Here is a 13,868-nt window from a genome sequence, read left to right as displayed (position 1 = left end):
TAATATGTAGATTCTGGAACAATGGAAGGCAAACACGTAAAGAACAACAACAAAAAAAATTAAAATCAAGATAGGTAGTAAACAGATTAAGAATAATGTGAATACATAGTTTGTCTACCAATAGAATGATCTGCAGAATACAGAAAAAAGATAAAATATTAGTATTTCCTCAATTACATGACACTCTTCTTGGCATGGACTAATTAAACTGTTACAAAGAACATATGATTTGGTTTATAATTTTTTGATGTACTGAGTGTCAAAGAATAATATCATTTTTAATTGAATGGTGAAATAGATATCACAATTTAATAGATAATAGATGTCTAGGCATATAACATGACCTAAGTCTTGAGTATTTCCTGAAATTGAAATAACGTCTTTTCTGCCAATAGCATAAAAGAGAATCTATAGTTCCATGTCTTCATAGTCAATTCATTTATGATATCGTCCTGTAACCCACAAGGCAACTGCACACTCTCTTCATTGACACATTCATGTCTTTGTTCCTGAATGTGTAGATGACTGAATTCAGAAAAGGAGTGAGAACTGCATCAAAAATAGTAAGATACCTATTCAGGTGTGATGTCAGAGAAGGCCAGGCAGGTGTAGAAAACCAACAGTGGCCCAAAGAACAAGACCACAAGAGTGATATGAGCTGACAGAGTAGCAATAGCCTCAGATGAACCACCTGAAGAATGTTTCCAACCACTAAACAGAATGAAGATGTAGAGAATAACCTATAAGACAAAGAAGACAATAGAAATGAGTCCACTGTTGACAGTCACTGTCAATTTTTTATTGACAGTGACTATGAAATCTATCACCTGGGTGTCTGAGCAGACAAGTCTGAGGAGGCAGGGAAGGTCACAGTAAAAATTGTCCAGTGAATTAGAGCCATAGAAAGGGAAATCTACCACAAAAAACTAGTTGGACCACTGACTGGATAAAGCCAATGATAGAGGAAGTGACTGAAAAAAATTGATACACCCGTGGGCTCATGATGGTCAGGTAATGGAATGGCTTACAAATGGCCAATATCTGTCAAAGGCCATGGGTATGAGCAGTACCTCAGTGCCCCCAACAGCATGGCTAAAGAAGATATGAGCTATACAACCCCCAAAGGAGGTGACTTTCCTCTTCTGAAAAAGATCACAAATCATCTTGGGTGCTGCAATTGAGTGAAAATATCAGACCAATGACAGAAAGGTTGGACAGTAGAAAACACATACAGGAGAGTAAGTAAGAGTCATCTATCACAGCGACCACTATGAGGAGGTTTCCCATCATACCGGATACATAGAAAAGAGGACAAAAGCAAAAAGGAAGCAGCTAGATCTGCCAGGAATTGGATAGTCCCAGGACCACAACCACCACACGTCTGTCAATTTATCGTACCGTGGTAGCTTGTGTGTTGCTGTGATACCGGAAGTTTTGTCACTGGTATTTGAAATACCAGCAGGGTCACTACTGGTGTTCAGGTTTCAGCAGAGCTTTCAAACTAAGACAGACCAGAAAAAAGAGCCTAGCATTCTACTTCTGAAAAAATTGGTCAGTGAATACCTTATGAATAGCAGCAGAACAATGTCTAATACAGTGTTGGAAAATGAGACCCACTGGTTGGAAGGCATTCAAAATATGACTAAGAGCTGCCTCCTCAAAGTAGAGGTGACCTTAATGACATGGATTTAGTCAAGCTTTCAGGACCTCATTTTCTGATGTATCACGACTTGAAATGAGAAGAAACAGCTGCAAACATCCATTAATAATTGGAAGATAGAATGTAAAAAGTATGAATCTAGGAAAATTGAAAGTCATCACAAATGAAATGGACTGCATAAAGATTGATATTCTAGGCATTAGTGAACTGAAATGGACAAGTATTGGCCATTTTGAATGGGATAATCATATAGTCTACAATGCCAGGAATGACAAGTTGAAGAGGAATGGCAACTCATTCATTGTCAAAAAGAACATTTCAAGATCTATTCTGAGGTACACATGGTGTCAGTGATAGCATTAGAGCCATATGCCTCCAAGGAAGACCAGTTAATACAACTATTATTCAAATTTACACTAGCCAAAGATGAAGAAATTGAAATTTTTTACCAACTTTTGCAGTCTCAAATTGATCAAACATGTAATCAAGATGCACGGATAATTACTGGTGATTAGAATGCAAATGTTGAAAACAAAGAAGAGGGAATAGTGATTGGAAAATGTAGCCTTGGTAATAGAAACAATTCCAGAGATCACATGATAGAATTTTGCAAGACCAATGACTTCATTGCAAATACCTTTTTTCAATAACATAAATGGCTACTATACACATGAATCTCGCAAGATGGAACACGCAGGAAGAAAATTGACTGCATCTGTGGAAACAAGTGATGGAGACGCTCAATATCATCAGTCAGAACAGGGCCAGGGGCCAAATGCAGAACACAACATCAATTGCTCCTATGCAAATTCAAGTCAAAGCTGAAGAAAATTAGAGCAAGTCCAAGTGAGCCAAAATACGACCTTGAGTATATCCCACCTGAATTTAGAGAACACGTCAGGAATAGATCTGATGCATTGACACTAATGACCATAGACCAGACAAGTTGTGCAATGACACCACAGACATCAAACATGAAGAAAACAAGCGTCATTAAAAAGAAAGGAAAGAAAGGAAAGGCCAAAAATGTTTCAGAAGAGACTGTGAAGCTTGTTCTTGAACGTAGGGTAGTCAAAGCAAAAAGAAGAAATAACAAAATAAAAAAGCTGAAAAGAAGATTCCAAAGGGCTTCTGGAGAAGACAAAGTAAAGTATAATGAATTGTGCAAAAATCTGGAGTTAAAAAACCAAAAGGTAGAACACACTTGGCATTTCTCAAGTTGAAAGAACCGAAGAAAAAATTGAACTTTCGGGTTGCAATATTGAAGGATTCGACAGAGAAAATACTGAATGACACTGAAAGCATCAAAAGAACATGGAAGGAATACATAAAGTCACTACACCATAAAGAATTGGTTGACTTTCAACCATTTCAGGAGGTAACATATGATCTTGAACCAATGGTACTGAAGGAAGAATTCGAACTGCACTGAAGGCATTGGTGAAAAGCAAGGCTCTGGGAATTGACAGAATACCAATTGAGATGTTTCAACAAATGAATGCAGGACTGGAGGTGATCACTAGTCTATGCCAAGAATTTGAAGGACAGTTGCCTGGCCAACTGACTTGAAAAGATCCACATTTGTGCCCATTACAAAGAAAGGTAATCCAACTTAATGTGGAAATTATCTAACGGTATCATTAATTTCATACATAAGTAAAATTACAATGAATATCATTCAAAAGTGGTTGTAGGAGTTCATCAACAGGGAAGGGCCAGAAATTCAAGCCAGATTCAGAAGAGGACATGGAACGAGGGATATCATTGCTGATGTCAGATGGATCATGGCTGAAAGCAGACAATACCAGAAAGATGTTTACCTGTATTTTATTGACAATGCAAGCATTCGACTGTGTGAATAATAACAAATTATGGATAACATTGTGAAGAATGGGAATACCAGGACACTTAATTGTGATCATGAGGAAACTGTACATAGACAAAGAGGCAGTTGTTCGACCAGAACAAGGGGGTATTTCATGGTTTCAAGTCAGGAAAGCTGAATGCCAGGGTTTTATCCTCTCACTATTCTTATTCAGTCTGCAATCTGTGTGTGATGGTTAATACTGTGTGTCAACTTGGCTGGGCCATGATTCTCAGTGTTTATATGTGACCACTCCCATGATGGAATCTGCTGTGAGTAGCCAATCAGTTGAAAGGGAGTTTCCTTGGGGGTGTGGCTTGCATCAGAATATAAGCAGGCATTCTGGCTTTTTGCTCACTCTGGAGCCTGTGGCTGCCTTGTGTTCATCTGACCTTTGGCTCTTGGGACTTGAGCTATCAGCTTATCTGCAGATCCTGGGATTTCTCAATCTTCATAGCCAGGGAGCAAGAGCCCTGCTCTTCAACCTGCTGATCTTTGGTTCGCCAGCCCCTGCAGCTACATGAATCAAGAGAAGCCTCTATCCTGATCCATGGACTTGAGACAGTCCAGCCTCTACAATTGCTTGAGCTGTTTCCTTGATCTAAATCTTTCTCTATATCTATTTGTAGGTTTTACTGGTTTTCCGTCTCTAGAGAACCCAGCCTAAGACACTGAGCAATTAATCCAAGAACCTTGACTATATGAAGAGGACTTGAAGCAGTTACCAATGAAGATCAAAGACCACAGCCTTCAGTATGGATTGCACCTCAACATAAAACAAAAATCCTCACATCTGGGCCAATGAGTAACATTATGAAAAATGGAGAAAAGATTGAAGTTGTCAAGGATTTCATTTTACTTGGATCCACAATCAACAGCCATGGAAGCAGCAGTCAAGAAATCAAACAACACATTGCATTGGGTAAATCTGCTGTGAAGGACCTCTTTAAAGTGTTGAAAAGCAAAGATGTCACCTTGAAGACTAAGGTGCACCTGACCCAAGCCATGGTAGTTTCAATCACATCATATGCATGTGAAAGCTGAACAGTGAATAAGGAAGACCAAAGAAGAATCGATGCCTTTGAACTGTGGTGTTGGTGAAGAATATTGAATATACCATGGCCTGCCAGAAGAACAAACAACTCTGTCTTGGAAGAAGTACAACCAGAATGCTCCTTAGGAGCAAGGATGGAGAGACTGATAAGGAGGGGTCAGTCCCTGGAGAAGAACATCATGCTTGGCAAAGTACAGGGTCAGTGGAAAAGAGGAAGCCCCTCAACGAGGTGGATTGCCACAGTGGCTGCAACAATGAGCTCAAGCATAACAACGATTGTAAGGATGGCGCAGGACCGGGCAATATTTCGTTCTCTTGTACATAAGGTCGCTATGAGTTGGAACCAACTCGACAGCACCTAGCAACAACAGTATGCTCCATAAACCTTCATTTAAAAGTACAAAAAAAAAAAAATTTAAAAAGCACGACTCTGTGACTTTTGTTTTCTAGACAGTATCATCTATTAAGTGGATTTACATTGGCTTGGCCAGTCTCCCAGAAGAGATTCTCATCTATTTGAAAATTTATAGTTGAGGAAAGGAGAGAATGAATGTCCCCGTAATCAAGCCATAGAAATAAACCAATAAGGGTATAAGATAATTTCTGCTCCAGTCCACATAACTCATCAGTGGCATAACTAAATCATCTAAGGCATATTACTGGAGAATTCAGTATCTCTCGGTTGGCCATCCTTATCCTTTATCATTCTAAAAGTCCAGAACTTCCCTGATTGCATTGTGGAAGCCAAAACAAGAAAGGGAGAAAAAACTACAATAACAACTAAAAGCCCACCAAATATACACCACAGCACAGCTGATACCATTTCAGCAATTTTTCTGCATCGCAGTTGAAAACGATGGTAGGTCTCTTGTCAGGCACACAGGTGAATGCAGGAAAGTTCTCAGGAAGACATTTTACCAGTCAATCCTCCAAATTCTGTGTGTTGTTTAATTTTGTTTCCAAAAAATTCCATGTAGAGTTATTCTCTGGTGGACTTCTTCCTTATTTAACTTTTCTGCAAAGACAGAAAAAAAAAATTTTTTTCAGGGAATGTGGTCTTGCCTTTTAACTTCTGTGTGTTATCAACTCCCCTTCATTCCTGTCAAGTACATTAATGAGATAATAAACAACTTTTTGCTAAATCATCATTTGAATCCCAAACCAAAAAACCACACCCATTGTCATAAAGTTGATTCTAACTCATAGCAACCCTACAAGACAGAGTAGCATTACCTCATAGCATTTCCAAGGCTTTAATGTTTACTGAAGGCAACTGCCACATCTTTCTTCTGCAGAGCAGCTGGTGGGTTCAAACCCTTCTCCCCGCCCCCACGATTTTTTCAGTTAGCAGCCAACCAGTGCTCCTACAAGGTGGCTATGCAGAGGCCTATGTAAGGTATGGCACGTGCCTGGGTACCACTTGGGGGGGGCAACTGAGCAGTTTCTATTAACCCAGTACTGCCGATATCCTTCCTCAAACACCGTAGACACAGCTGTGACGGGGGGTGGTATTTGCCCTGAGCAAGTCCAAAGAGAAGTGGAGTTTCTAGAAAATGCTCTATGCACGGGTTAATTTTTAATATATACTGCTAAATAGTCCTATATGGAAGTCCCATGACTACAACTGTTTAGATGGTCAACAGAAAGAACACATTTTTACTGTTATAAATGGGACTTTCATATAGGACTATTTATCTGTATATACTAAAAATGGAACTGTGCATACAGTATTTTCCAAAAGCTACCAATTAGAGCAAAGGATAATTTAGATTACTAAGTGAACACAGCTTAGCGCTGTCTTTCTTTCTGCTAGTTTGGTGGATTGTGTGACCATTAAAGATTCGAACTACTGGATCAGAGAGGCCATTATCATCATTCCAGGGCTCCTATCCCTTATGAGCCTGGAAAGACCAATAAGCCTATACTCCAACTCAGTGCTGTCACTAGGGGGGTGGTGGGAGATGCAACCGAACCAGGTGAAACTGTCAGAGGGGCTCATGCCAAAATGTCCACAAATTTTTGTGCAATGTTTCAGCAGAAACTTATTATTCTTTTAGAAGTGCCGCTAGCACAGCCTCATAGGCCACTCCCTTGTGGCTCAGGCTCCACTCACCACATTGGCTTCAAAGCTAGCCCTGTGGCTCTCTGTTTCCTGGTGACCAGATCAGCCTTGGAGAGGCACCAAGGAGCCTCCCAGCACCAGACTTCGGGCAGCCACAAGGCTGTGTGTTGCCCTTTTAGATGGATACCTCCACTTAAGCAGCTTGAGACTTCAAGGAAAGGAAAGGCTGATACAAAAAATATTACTAAGGATTCTGTATGGTTTGGTATGGGAGAAGGTCCATGGGGTGGTGCCGTGACACCAAGAGTTACTGAACTGGGTGACACCAACCCTAGTGATCCCACTGCTCTAACTGCCATATCACTTGGACCAGGTTCCAAGAATGCAATCTTTCACTATGCCACAGACCTGAGGGACTATCAAAACAAGGTCTTATATTTCCTGAATAAACTGAATGCTTCAAAGGACGGAGTAGCAGGGGTGGGGATCTGGGGACCACCGTTTCAGGAGACATCTAGGTCAATTGACATAATAAAATCTATTAAGAAAACATTCTGCATCCCACTTTGGTGAGTGGCATCTGGGGTCTTAAGTGCTAGCAAGCGGCCATCTAAGATACATCAATTGGTCTCAGCTCACCTGGTGCAAAGGAGAATGAAGAACACCAAAGATGCAGGGTAATTATGAGCCCAAGTGACAGAAAGGGCCACATAAGTCAGAGACTACATTGGCCTGAGATCAGAAGAACTAGATGGGGCTCAGCTACAACTGATGACTGCCCTGACAGAGAATCCCTGATGGAGCAGGAGAATAGGGGGATGCAGATCTCAAATTCTTGTAAAAAGACCAGACTTAATGGTCTGACTGAGACTAGAAGAACCCCAGAGGTCATGGTCCCCAGACCTTCTGTTAGCCCAAGACTGGAACCATTGCCAAAGCCAGCTCTTCAGACAGGGATTGGACTGGACTATAAGGTAGAGAATGGTACCGGTGAGGAGTGAGCTTCGTGGCTCAACGACACATGAGACTACGTGGGCAGCTCCTGCCTTGAGGGGAGATGAGAAGGCACAGGGGAACAGAAGCTGGCTGAATGGACACAGGGAATACAGGGTGGAGAGAAGGAGTGTGCTGTCTCGTTAGGGGGAGAGCAACTAGGAGTACATAAAAACCAAAAACTTCCTTACCCTGAAGGCAGTATTGATCGTTTACCCAAGCGAGAAAGTGCTCTGTCCTGATCCGCTTCTTGAAGAAAGCCCCTAGTTAGCCCTTCTCCAGTCATACCCTTCGCCGTGAGATAAATGGTTTCAAGGGATCCAAGAGACACGCACACCTGAAGCGCATGCCACTCCTTCTAGGCCACATTCTGGGGTCCCAGGATCCAGGAATCGCTTTCCAAATACTCCCAAGTCCACAATCTGTATTTCTAAGATTTTTATACCTAGCTATCTTATATATGTACCAATTTAGAGGACTAGAACATACTCTATTAGGATTTTGTTAATTTATAACTTTGAAATATTTCAACATATGGCTTGTGAGCTTCCATCTTTACTTGTGCACCAGGCCCCCAAACTTCAGGGACAGGTCTTTTTCTGCCAGTTGGTTCAGTGACATGAGGAGAGTTCAGAGTGGTCAGGGGCCAGTCTCAGCTGTGCTTCCTGGACCACTAGGACCTCCAAACCCACTAAATTTAAACTGCAAGAATAGGAAGCAGAATTTCCCACTGTAGATTACTTGGCCTAACAGTGTGACTCCCTCCACCCTGGAGTCACGCGTTCTGCCTCCAGGAGATACGACACAATACTGCCACTCATTTAAGGTGTACACAGCCTCAGATAAGACAGCGTCCCAGACACACTGAGGGTGTGTGTCACAGTTTATAGAGAAACTGAGGATTCGGGAGACTGTTCCATCACTCCATCGAGTCAGTTGTTTCTGCATGACAGAGGACAGCGAAGTGCTAGAAACTGTGTGGGTATGAGCCCATTGCTATACTTTATTTCCTGTAAAAATGTGCCCAGAGGCAATATTGTATGTGAGATAATAGCAAGAGATATGGCAACAAAGACATTCTCTGTGCCCCTGAATGTTGGCTCTAGCAGATCACTACAGGTCAGAGGGACGGATCAATATCCAGAACACACACACATCCATCCCCATGGAGGGCAGTCTCTAGCTCTTCCATAACACCTGTTGTCATCGAGTCCATTTGGACTCATAACAACCCTTATGACAGAGTAGAACTGCCCACAGTGTTTCCAAGGAGCTGCTGGTGGATTCGAACTGCCAACATTTGGTTAGCAGCCTGAGCTCTTAACCTCTGCCCCACCAGAGCCCCACCCTTCCACAGCAGGAGGCTTTAACTCTATTTCCCAGGCCCAAGGTGTAGCCAAGTGCCCTCCAGGAGCGGTGAGGCGCGGCGCTCTACAGAGACTGAGCAGTGACCTGCGCTTGGCCAGCTCGGACTCTCAGCGGGTGAGGCGCGGCGCTCTACAGAGACTGAGCACTGACCTGTGCTTGGCCAGCTCAGACTCTCAGCAGCGACGGCAGCCTGACCCCAGGCAATGAGAGGACACCCACGCCGTCAGTCCCGTGCAGAGACTTTATCTCCGGTCCACGCCCACTCTCTGAAGGCCTATTAAGCAGCACGAGGACAGGTGGGTAAAGAGGTCGGCCCGTAATCGCAGGGGAGAGTCATCCTGTCTCTGCACCGTGAATAACCTCTGAGGGGCTCTTACACTGGCGTGAGTATCTTCACTCTCTTTCTCTTTCTGAGAAGTCCCGCTACAGAAATCTCTCCAGAACTCCATGTCAATCATTTTAGGATCTTATTCTTCTCAGGCCCTGATCCATCAACCAAACCGGTAGCCTTGCCCAGGAAGTAGCCTACATCTGTCTGTCAAGCTGTCTCATTTTCCAAAGAAAGTGCACAACTAAAACTATTTTCTCTGAAGTTCTTCCCGTGAGGAGGGCTTTCTTCACCTCGAAATTTAAGGCAGTTTTTGAGCTGAGTTTAAAATGATGGCTATTCACTTCCAGCCAAGGCCAACCTAACATGCAAAGTATTTCGTAAACTAGCCCATGTTTCCCTCCCACTGGTGTTCGGTCATCGAGAATTGCCCAGGCAGGAAGAAACAGAAGAAGTAAAGCAACAGGAGACCATGGGAGTCCAAGCCAACTGCTCATGCAGGTTACTGTTGCTTTTGAAACTGGCTACTGGGCTTTTTCCTGTCCCAGACCCAACTCAAGACTCACAGCCTTGTGAATTATTCCATAAATATTTGCAGCAACACGTTAAGTATGGTATATGTTGCCTCCAGGATTCAAAGAAACTCACTAAGGTTTGGACCTGTTTCTCCGTGGTGGGTATTCCAAGATGCAGAGACTTTAGAATAGGTATCCTGACCTGCCCCAAACCATTTACATAGTCACCGACGTGGTAGGCACCTGAACTTCTGCAGGACTCGTCTCCAACCATATGGCACGCACAGGGCTTACGAAGGCATCTAGGACACTTACTACCTTTAGCTCACCAGGTTTAAATAGCATAATTTCATCAGTGCAATGGACCAACATGATATTCTGTGTGACACCAAAATCCTCAAGACTCTTCCCTGAAGATAACATGACAGGGACCATGAAAATTGTGTCAAAGGTTGGGATCCTTGGGAGGTGGACTCTGAGACTGAGAACAGCATACAGGAAGTTTATTAAGGAGTACTCTCAGGGTCAGTACTAGCTGGAGAATTCAGCAGGATTTGGGAGAGGGAGAAGTTAAGGAGCAGTACATTTACAAGATCTCAGCCAGTCCTGCACAGAGCTCTGAACCTGGGATGACCCTCAGAATCGTCTCAAGTTGGGATGTAACCAATCGTCGGATGAAAGCTACCACTGACAGTGGCCTTGGGTAAGGCAGCCCTCTTTAGCCAAGACAGTTACCAAAGAGGGCTGACTGATGTTCAGTGTCAGAAAACAGCCTTCCCAGCAGATGAGGGAATAAATCTTTCTGTCCGGAAGAAGGTGGCACAGCATAGAGCACATGATTTCCACCTCTTAAGCCACTTGGAACTACTTTCTTCACTGGATTTCTGGGAGCAGCTCCTTCAGGACTCTGATGCACCTCTTATCCCAGGGAGATCTCATGAGAGGAAAGTTATGGGGATGAATTACATCTACCCCTGAAGCTGTTCTTGAGACGGCAACTAATACTCATTCCCATTCTCTAGTACGCATTTTAGATTCCTCAGCCAGCAACTCTCTAGACTGGATAGCTCACCTGGCAAGGCAACATAGGCCCTCAGCCATGCTCACTCCAAAACCCTGTTTATATTCCCTAATCAGCCCATTGCTGCTAGAATTGTCCATTTACCATCAAAACTGGTTAAGGGCACCCACACGGATGAGGTGGGTGGCAAACAGTATCCTCTCTACTCCCACTGTGTAACAAAGGCCTTATTTCTTCCTAATGATCAGTCAATTACCCCTGCCAAGATAATTCCTCTTCTTGTCTATTTTTCCTGGGCAATAAGAAGCCTTAATTTCCTGGGAAACAGCCTTGGACTAAAATTTAACAGGGCTCTTGCTGTATTCCTCTGGAAATGTTTCGTACTCTTGTGGAAACCAGGACTTCCCACAGTGCCCTAGTTGCACGCATAGACAGCTCAAATTTCCCAACCATCCCTTGGTTCCTAGACCCATGTATGCTATGTAATAGAGACACAGCATCATATAATAGTGTTTGACTTGGAGTATATACTGCATTCTAGAGGATGGTAACCCACTTTCAAGATACTACCTGCAAGCTGGTGCTTCAGCTGCACCTGCAGTAAGTCGGTCCATTGCTTTATTAGACCCGCGGCATCTGGGTTGTGTAGTATGTGATAGGTCCAGTAGATTCAGTAGTTATGAGCCAGCTCCCACACCTCCTTTGATTTAAAATGAGTCCTTGGTATCATGTGATGGTTTATGGAATGGCAATATTCTTATATTAAATACTCTGAAAACCTAAGGAAAATGGTTGCTCAAGAACTATAGAGGTTTGCGACATGATTATCCCATTGATGCTTGCAATAAACTTCATATCTTATCTCTTCCCAAATTCAGTTGTTCTAAAACCATACAGAATGCCAGGTAGTATAGTATGGTTCAAGAACAGGGCCATTTCCATTCAGTCTAGACCTGCTGCAGAAGAACCATTTCCAGATCTAGGCCCCACTCAAAATTCCCCATAGGGCTGACACCACATGGCTCAAACTCCAAACCTCTAATTACATGGTTGTTCTTTCCGGTGGGCCAGCCTCTATCCTAAGTCATCTTGTTAGAATCAACTATGAAGGTGCCCACCATCAGTCACCTTGTTAGCATAAACTATCAGGTGGCGTGTGAGGGGCCCAGCATGAATAACAAAGACACTCCTATCACTCAGGAGATCCCAAGGGTTTAGAGGCTAACTCCTAGAAACTGAGGACAAAGGCCAGCCAAATTCTTTACTACACAGTATTACATACAGAATTAATATTTGTAAACTTACCACAAAACCAAAACCAAACCCAGTGCCGTTGAGTCGATTCTGACTCATAGTGACCCTATAGGACAGAGTAGAACTGCCCCATAGAGTTTCCAAGGAGTGCCTGGCAGATTCGAACTGCTGACCCTTTGGTTAGCAGCCGTACCACTTAACCACTACACCACCAGGGTTTCCGGAGTTTCCTTAGAAGTAATGAAACCAAAAAAAACCAAACCTACTGCTGTGGAATCTATTCAGACACATAGTGACCCTATAGGACAGAGTAGAAATGTCCCATAGGGTTTCCAAGGAGCAGCTGGTGGATTCCAACCGCAAACCTTTTGGAGAGCAGCCGATCGTCTAAAGACTACACCACCAGGGCTCCTATTAGAAGTAGGAGAAGCCAAGAAATATGACTGAGCGTGCAGGTAATAGGATCTGGTTTTACGTATCAAAAAAAAAAAGAGAGATTTATCCTAAGATAAAATGCCTGGCTATTGCAGAATGTAGAAGTGGATAGTAAAAGAGAAAAATGAATGGATGTAGAAAGCTATAGAAGGTTTTCAGGAGGAGAATTCCACTGGCCTTGGCTTAGGGTCCCTGGGTGGTGTAAACAACTGAAGCACTTGGCTGCTAAATAAAAGGTTGCCATTTCCAGTTCACCTAGAGGCACCTCAAAAGAAGCACCTGGCAATCTACTTCCAAAAACTTAGTCACTGAAAACTCTATAGAGTAGTTCTACTCTGACACATGTGGGGTTTTCATGAATCAGAATCAACTCGACAGCAATTGCTTTTGGTTTATGGTAGCTTAAATAATAAATTTGAAAAGAAGCAATAAAATGTGTTAAAATTTGGCAAAATTTGCATAGCTTAGCTGTGATGTCTTTATTTTATTGAAATATTAGGAATGCTTTATTTTCAAAAATCATTAAAGTGAGACTTTTCTCTGCATAATAATAACACTACAAATTTATTGAAGTATATTTATTCTGCTCTCAATTAGAGGCAATAAATGTTATTCTTTACCTTCTGGGTAATCTTCCTAGTTAGCAGATATTCTGGAGCCCACAAGAATAATATTTTGTATTTTATCTGAAATTATGTGCTTTATTATTTAAATAAAATATTTAGATACCTATGAAAGAGATAAAATTCACGCTGCTATGTTTACTTTAAAATGTATTGCCATGCAGATTACTAGGTAGTTATGCCACAAATATTCCTGCTCTCAGACACCTGTAATACTTACACTAGCATCTCATACAAGTGACCAGTCATTTCTGACAATGCTTTTGATTTGCCTTCCCAAGATTAGACCCAAATTCAGAAAAATATTAAAATGGAGAAGGAGACCAGAGATATTTAGTAGGCCATAGTGAATGCAAAGGGGCTGCTTAGTAGAGATAAACAGAACATTCCATCGTAAGTCCCGCGGGGAATTTATCAGGGAGTTCAACACTTGCTTTTACCTACTGAGCCCCTCAGTCATTTAGCCCAACAAACACATTTTCTCTAAGTTAGCAACTGACTATTTTCTAATTTGCTTATCTCTTTATTCATATAAACCAAAGAGAAACAAGATATAATTTAAGCACTTGCCCAACAGTATCTTCAAATGAATGGGTGGTGACCAGAGTTTTTAAGAAGTGAGGGACAGAGAGAAGAAAAGTAAAGGCAAAATTAAAGAGAAAATTTCATAAAGACAAATATTGTTATCTGA

General features: G+C 42.3%; 1 pseudogene; it reads right to left on the bottom strand.

Moving 5' to 3' along the window:
* Positions 1-439: 439 nt before the first annotated feature.
* Positions 440-9,459, bottom strand: LOC126084423 (olfactory receptor 4F15-like; annotated as a pseudogene).
* Between the last annotated feature and the right edge of the window lie 4,409 nt (positions 9,460-13,868).

Source organism: Elephas maximus, chromosome 10, assembly GCF_024166365.1.
Source record: "Elephas maximus indicus isolate mEleMax1 chromosome 10, mEleMax1 primary haplotype, whole genome shotgun sequence".
NCBI lineage: Eukaryota > Metazoa > Chordata > Mammalia > Proboscidea > Elephantidae > Elephas > Elephas maximus.
This window is presented reverse-complemented; position numbering and strand designations above follow the sequence as displayed.